At 57.6% G+C, this 6,850-nt stretch overlaps 1 long non-coding RNA gene across 1 annotated transcript; it reads right to left on the reverse strand.

Moving 5' to 3' along the window:
* Nucleotides 1-279: 279 nt before the first annotated feature.
* Nucleotides 280-6,463, reverse strand: LOC309830927. Its single transcript, XR_014297548.1, has 4 exons — nucleotides 6,230-6,463; nucleotides 4,938-5,053; nucleotides 2,307-2,380; nucleotides 280-2,111 (listed from the first exon to the last, which is right to left on the reverse strand). It is a non-coding gene; the product is annotated as an uncharacterized lncRNA (long non-coding RNA).
* Nucleotides 6,464-6,850: the final 387 nt, after the last annotated feature.

Below are 6,850 nucleotides of genomic sequence, written 5' to 3' on the forward strand. Positions count from 1 at the left end.
ACCGTGGGCGTGGGTCTGCGGGACCCTCCAGGCCTCCTCCGTGGTCCCAGAGGCCCAGCTGGTCCTCCAGGCCCCGGGCCACCGCAGAGGGTGTGGGAGGCTGGTCACACTGTGTCAGGGGGTCACGGCAGTGAGGGTGGAGAGCCTGGAGGTGAAGGGCCTGGAGAGCAGACAGGAGAATCGCAAACACGGTCCCTGCCTGCCTGCAGCTCCGTGGTTACCAAAGCGGGTCCCAGGCACCCATCCCTGAGTGACCGGGGCCCTGAGGAAGTCCTGCAGCACCTGCCCCTCTGCCCCCAGAGTCTGAGGACCCCAGGGCACCCCCTGCTGTGTAACTCCCAACGCACGGTCGGTGGGCAGCCTTGGGCGCGGCTTCAGGGGCAGAACCCTTGCCTCTGGGCTGTCTTGGCAGCAGGGGGCTGCGGAGGCCAGAGCAGTCCTCCCCGCCCTCCCCCACCTCCCTCTGTCCCCGCTTCCAGCCCCCACAAGGTCCCTCTGGGTCTGATCCCCGAGGAGACCGGTTCCTTCGGCTCCATTCCAAAACATCAGCCTGCGTGTCTTCGAAAGCCACTCAGGAGACCAGAGACTGCACCCCCCAGGTGGGGAGGGGCCCCTGGGCTGGCAGGTCTGTGAGGCCGGGAGAGCAGCCCCCAGCCCGGGGCTGGAGGCCCGGGAGACCCAGGGCAGGTGGAGGACCCGTGACTGTGGAGCCCCTCCCGTGGGGCCTCCCAGGTGCACCGGGGAGATCAGGAAAATCAAGACAGCTGGAGATTCTAAAGCTGTGCCAGGGAGGAGGTAGCTCCAGCATGGCTGCAGGGGAGGCACCAAGTCTGCAAACACGGGTGAGCCAGGGGTGAACACAGCGGTTTGCCAGTGTTGCTCGAAGTCCACGTTCAAGCCTCTGGTTCCAGACTTCACAGCCGTCCTGTGAGCCACGCACGCAGCAGGGAGCCAGCAGCCTCTCACAGGATACCGTCCGCCACCCCGCGTGGCAGCTGGACAACAGCAGGAAGCGTGGTGGGCTGTGCAGCGGTCAGAGAGCCGAGCTCCCCCCAGCCCGACAGGAGCCCTGCGGGAAGGCCGAGCCCACGGCCCGCCGTCTAGAAACGTGGGCGAAACGCTCAGTGGACGTTGCTCCTCAGGATGCGGACAGTGGGCCGGGGGGCTGCATGACCTAGTGCGCTTTTTCTTATGACTTTGATAAAAATGGTAGTAATTTGACAGTAATTTGTAAATTACTTTGATAGTAACGTAAGAAATGAAACCCACACGTCTGACCGTGTCGCTCGCCGTCTGTCACCTGAGGACCCGGTGGAACCCACAGCCTCCCGGCTCGGCCGTGCCCTGCGCTGGGCGGGAGCCTTTCCTCGGTGCCCTGGGAGCCGTCTGAGCTGCCATGTCAAGAGCGTGAGGTGGTGGAGGAGGCCACGCCTGCAGAGCAGCGGGCCGAGGTCAAGACCAGGTCTCAGACACAGACGGGAAGGCAGGCTGGCGCGCTTGCGTTGGGTTTTGATGGGGGAGCGGCTGAGGAGTTTGGTCGGTCTTGTTGAGAGAGGAGTTATTTCCCAAGTAGGTCAAAATAAATAATTCATCGTGGGCTCCCTCTGTCAACGAAAGCGAGCTTCCTTTGGAGGGCAAAGTGTCAGCGGGGACATTAAGATGACGGCACCCCGGGGGACCAGGATGCAGGGGAAATCAGGGCGCCGACGCCGTGGGTGCAGACCCATCTGGAGGCCGGGGGTCAGCCTCGCCCTGACCTGGAGCCCCCGGGTGTGCTCAGTGCCCGGGCCTCCCAGCCACGCTGCCGCCACCCAGGGGTCAAGTGAGCTCTTTAAAAGGGCGGCCTGGGGTCCGCAAGTTGGGGGACAGAGGGCAAGCCCGTGAGAGCCCCGTGCCCCCAGGACCATCGCAATGAGACGCCACGGTGGTGTCGCGGGCGCTCGGTTTGGATCCACGTAACGTGGAAAATCTTCTTTGGATCAATACGGCGAGTGGGGCAGAGACCAGCGCCCTCCGCTCCGGCTGCCAGCGATTTTCTGATGACACCGCAGCTGACAGGACTCGTCTGGAATATGAATCCTCTGGCGATACGTCAGAGTAGTCTCCATAACCTGGAAAATAATTTTAAGTTGACGAGTAGATGATGCAAGCCCGTCTAACAGTGGAACGCAGTGTAAACAAGAGGTCCCAAATCAACCAGCGACTTTTACTAGAATATCAACAGGATTAGTGAAAGCCCCACTGTTGGCCTTAAACATTCTCGTAACAGTAAGTACTGGTTTTATGACCAGAAGACAAATGCCTACCTTGTGACACTGTGAGTTAAATTTGGTTTTCGTTGCCTGATGACACAATTTAAGGAAGTCTCATATTCCAAAATCTAAGTGAACGGAACAAAGAGGTTAGCGAATTTCATTGCTGTTCTAACACACTCACCCCTCTTCCCAGAGTTTCCCGTGTAGTTAGATTATAGCTAAACAAGACACTCTAGCAAAATTCTCTGTTTTTTTTTTTTTAACATCTTTATTGGAGTGTAATTGCTTTACAATGATGTGTTAGTTTCTGCTTTATAACAAAATTCTATTTCTAACCTGCTTTTCAAGGACACGGCTACTGTATAAATTCAGGAACGTTTTTATTTATTTTAAGCGAAAGTCGATAACCACACATTTCATTAAAATAACACATATGCTTAATTTTATGACTTTCTCTTTTGTCATTTGCAGATCAAGAAACTCTACATAATGCAGTCTTGAAACAGTCAATATAACAAATAAATCCCACTTGCCGTCGGATTTATTTTATTTGTTTTGCAGATACTTTCCCTGGAAATCCTGCATCTGCACACCCACTGGCCCATACCACTGTCTTCTCGAACCCGTGCCCTCAGAGGTGGGCGGCAGAAAGCCACCTGGGCCTCGGGCCTGCTGCTGTTCAAGCTTTGGTGTTGGTTTGAAGAACTACTCCTTCTTCACGTATACTTCAATTTAAAAAAATAATAAACACAGAAATAAAGAACCATGCTTGCACCATAATGTACCAAAAGTCGCTCTCTTCCAGGAACCCGTCTATGTGCCTCAAATTCGGCAGAGGCGAGAGACAGAAACGCGGCCTCTGGTGAAGACCTGAGGCGGCAGCGAGGGGCAGGGGGTTGAAGCAGCGGAGGCGGGACCCCTGCCTCCCCGCAGCCCAGCCCACGCATGGGGCACACAGCCTGGGCCCAGGGCGGCCACTCTGCGGCCAGCCCGCAGGTGCATTTCCCGGGAGACGCCCTCAGGAGGCGTCCTGCCTGCGCCTGCCTTGGGGTCTCATCGGGCAGAGCTGGTGAGTCCTGGGCAACCACATCCACAACAAAGGGAGCAGGGTCCCGCGCGACGCCTCTGGGGGTCTGAATGGCCGGTGGACTTGGAGCCCCTCCCCCAAGCATTTTGTTGGGAAAGGGAGAGGCAGGAAAAGGCTTTTTCAGTCTTGGAAAGTGATGTGCACGCATCCCCAGCGCCAGCGGTCCTTTTGACAGATACGCACACAAGTGCGGTTCCGGGCCTGTGTCCTGGGCTGGGCCTGTGTGGCCAGGCGCACGGGCACGGGTGGAGAGCCAGTGCCAGGAGAGGAAAGCACTGGGCCTCCCGGGAAGGCCTGACCTGTCCGCAGGGGCTCGGGAGTCCAAGGAGGAGGCCATCGTGGGGTGGGGGAGGTGGAGGGACTGACCCTCGTCTGGGCTTGAACAACAAGCTTCTAACAAGCAGACCGTGTGTCCGAGGGGGCCGCGCTCCAGGCCGAGGACCGGTGGGCCCCCCAGAGCTGGGCAAGCCGGGCAATGACAGAGGAAACCCTGGGACTCAGCATGCACGTCTGTGAAGTAGGGGACAGTCAAATCCATGCCCCCCGTCCAAGTACTAATAAGACAAGCCCTGGGGACGGGAAGACTCCAGTTTCTAGAATTCTCCAGCATCACCTGGATACAGAGGAGGAAGACGTTTGCTGTGCCCCTGCCTGCATCTCTGTCAGCCTATTGGCTCTGAGGACAAGACCCTGCCGGAGGGTGAGAGATTGAGAACCGGGCGTGAAGGACCCTCAGGGACCGGTGAGTTCAGCACCATGACTTTGCACACCAGGAAGCAAGGGAATTGGTCCAGACTCTGTGCACACAGGACCGGCTGCTCCTGTGACACACACATTTGGGAAGCCTGACCCAGCGCAGCCCAGCCAGCCCTGGGTATCGCCCAGCGCAGTTCTCCCCTGCCATCAGTGAGGTTCCACGAGGACACGTGGCCCAGAGCTCTTCCAGGAGAGTGCCCGTCAGATCTCCCCGATACTGGGACCGGGAGACCCTCACTCTCACGGCCCAGGTGCTGTCAGAAGCCCCCTCGTGATGGCAGTAGAACCAGCCTTAGGATGAGACAGATCCGAAAGACTTAAAAAGAAGCAATTGTTTGGTGTCATCACTGAGCCGCTGGATCAAGCCATCCCTGACCAGATGCCCTGGACCCGTCAGCCGCAGGGGCCCGTAATCTCCTTTACTATATTATTGTACAGAAGAGCTTGAATCAACAGCAACCTGGGTATACGTTAAAAGTTAGAGTTTAGTTTCATAGAGCCTTGAAGACCCACCTAGGCCAAGCGGAGCACTAGGTGGTATCATGTCAGGGAAGCCCCCACGCAGAGTCTTGTTGAAGATTTGCTAATCTGCAGTCGTAAGAGGATGGCTTTAACTGGGGCCGCTGCTGCAGCACCGCCCTATTCTTCTATGGATAGAGATTACGACCTTCAGGACAATAGATCCACCATGGGAAACCCAGTTTTATGAGACGTCTATCGAAAGCCTAACTCTTGGTATCACAGAGAATATTTAAAATATTGAGAACAACATCATGCTTTTGAGAGCAAACAGTTGCAAGAGACCAACAACCTGCTTTGTAAACGTTGAGTCCACTTACTTGTAAAGGAGCTTTTAATGCAAATGTGGAACTCTGGGGAGGCCTGGGGTCCCGAGGGACTTTCCTGGGTGAGTGTCCACTCTGTGCTCACATGTGTCACCGGTGGAGAGCTGCTTCTGGGGACAGAAGAAACAATAAGCTGACCAAAAATACTCATGATTGATCCAAGCTTCCTCTTTCAGAGCAAAGCTGGAAGTTTCCCCTTCCGCATTCCTGTGGAAGCCCTGGCAGGTGGGGGGACATGAGCCTGGGTGTCTGGGGAGCAGGCGCCCCGACCGAGGCCCTGCTGCCCTTGACTCACAGGCCGGGCCCCGCTAATGAGGAACTCCAGCGCGTCCCCGTCTCGGGTCCGTCATCAGCAGCAGGTTCTGGGAGACATGATTAAAGCCTGAGTCAGTTCACTCCTTTGTGCTGGAACTTGAAAAAAGCTCATTTTTCTTCTTGGAAAAGTACAAGAAAGGCAAAGCGAAACAAAACAAAAGCAAAAATCCTGTGCTTGTAGGAGGATTGTGTTGCCAACACACTGAGAGATTTAAGAAGATGCGGTCCTGGAAAGAGTGAGGGTCCAGCTCAGGCCTGGACAGACGGAGCGAGCGGGACCGACGGCACAGCCTCAGACCCAGGACGCGTGGAAGCCACTGGGTGGAGAGCAGCTTCTTCAATACATGGTACAGAGACCACTTAGCGGACAGCATCGTCCAACACAAACCCCAGACAAGCTCGAGTTGGGAGCCTGGGGTCCTCCTTTCATGGACTCCCTCCCAGACACTCAGCCATCGTGGGGCAGAGGGTCTGGTTCCCGATTCACCTCCAGGCTCCGTGAGAACTTGGAGGTTTGTTCCCATCAGGTGCCGGGCCCGGGCTGCTCCTGAGGGAAAATCGTGGCCGCACGTCACCAAATGCAGAGAAAACACACGCGGGGCTGAGGCTCCGCACCCCCCTCCCTGGCAGGGCCACCTTCCCCGCCGGGCCCAGGGACCCCTCGCCTGGCAGGAGCCCCGCCCGGGGTGGGCATCCTGCTGGCGCTCCCGGACGGCCCCTCGTCTGCTGGCGATCGTGAGCCCGAGGCCAGCTCTGCGTGTGGTTCCCTCGGAGGGACGCCCGGGCCCAGCGGGAAGCCGCCCCCAGTCTCCCTCGAGGGGCCGCGCGCGAGGCAGCCCTCCCCGGGGCAGCCTCCAGACCGGCGCCCTCCGCCCAGCGTGCACATCCCCCAAGGGCCTCAGGCCCACCGCCCGTTTCTCGGGTCTCGGTTTTTTGTATCCATTTCATGCATTTGATTTCATCTGATCTACCTTCGACCTTTCTGGAATTAGGCCAGATTTAGATCAGTCAGCAAGATGGCCTCTTTAGAGTCTGGTCACTTCCACCTTCCAAAAGGCCTCTTCAGGAGGACAGAGCTCCTCGCCCGCAGAGGCCTGGGGACAGGCTCTGGAGAGTTCTTGGTGGTCCTTCTTCTCTGTTGTGTTGCTCTCAGGTCATGACCGTGGCCTCTGAGATGCGTCAATTGCACAGAGGCTCAGATGTGACAGCTGGTCCCCATTAGTGTCCACGTGGCCCCTCGGGGAGGGAGCTGTCAGCCCCCGGCTAAGAATAACTGCACCGCGGCCCTGGCCACGGCCATCGGGAAGTCACCGCAGGTTCCCACCCACTTTTGGAATCTGCACTTGGGAGAAGCCTGTGTTTAAAGGCCCCTAACAGACAGCAGGCAGCGTGGACGCACCCACGCCCCGGCCCAGGGCCGGCCTGACGTGAAGCCCCCTTGACAGGCTCACTGGGGCCGGCACTGGCCATGTGGCCATGCAGAGCGGCTCTGCCCCTCCAGTGCAGTGACCAGTCAGTGAAGCCACTCGTTTCTAACACCCAGATAAGCAAGGGTCAGGCTTCCGCTGGAATTTGAAACCGGAGTTTCAACC

This window comes from Grampus griseus, assembly GCF_964374135.1.
Source record: "Grampus griseus genome assembly, chromosome: 12".
NCBI classification, from domain to species: domain Eukaryota; kingdom Metazoa; phylum Chordata; class Mammalia; order Artiodactyla; family Delphinidae; genus Grampus; species Grampus griseus.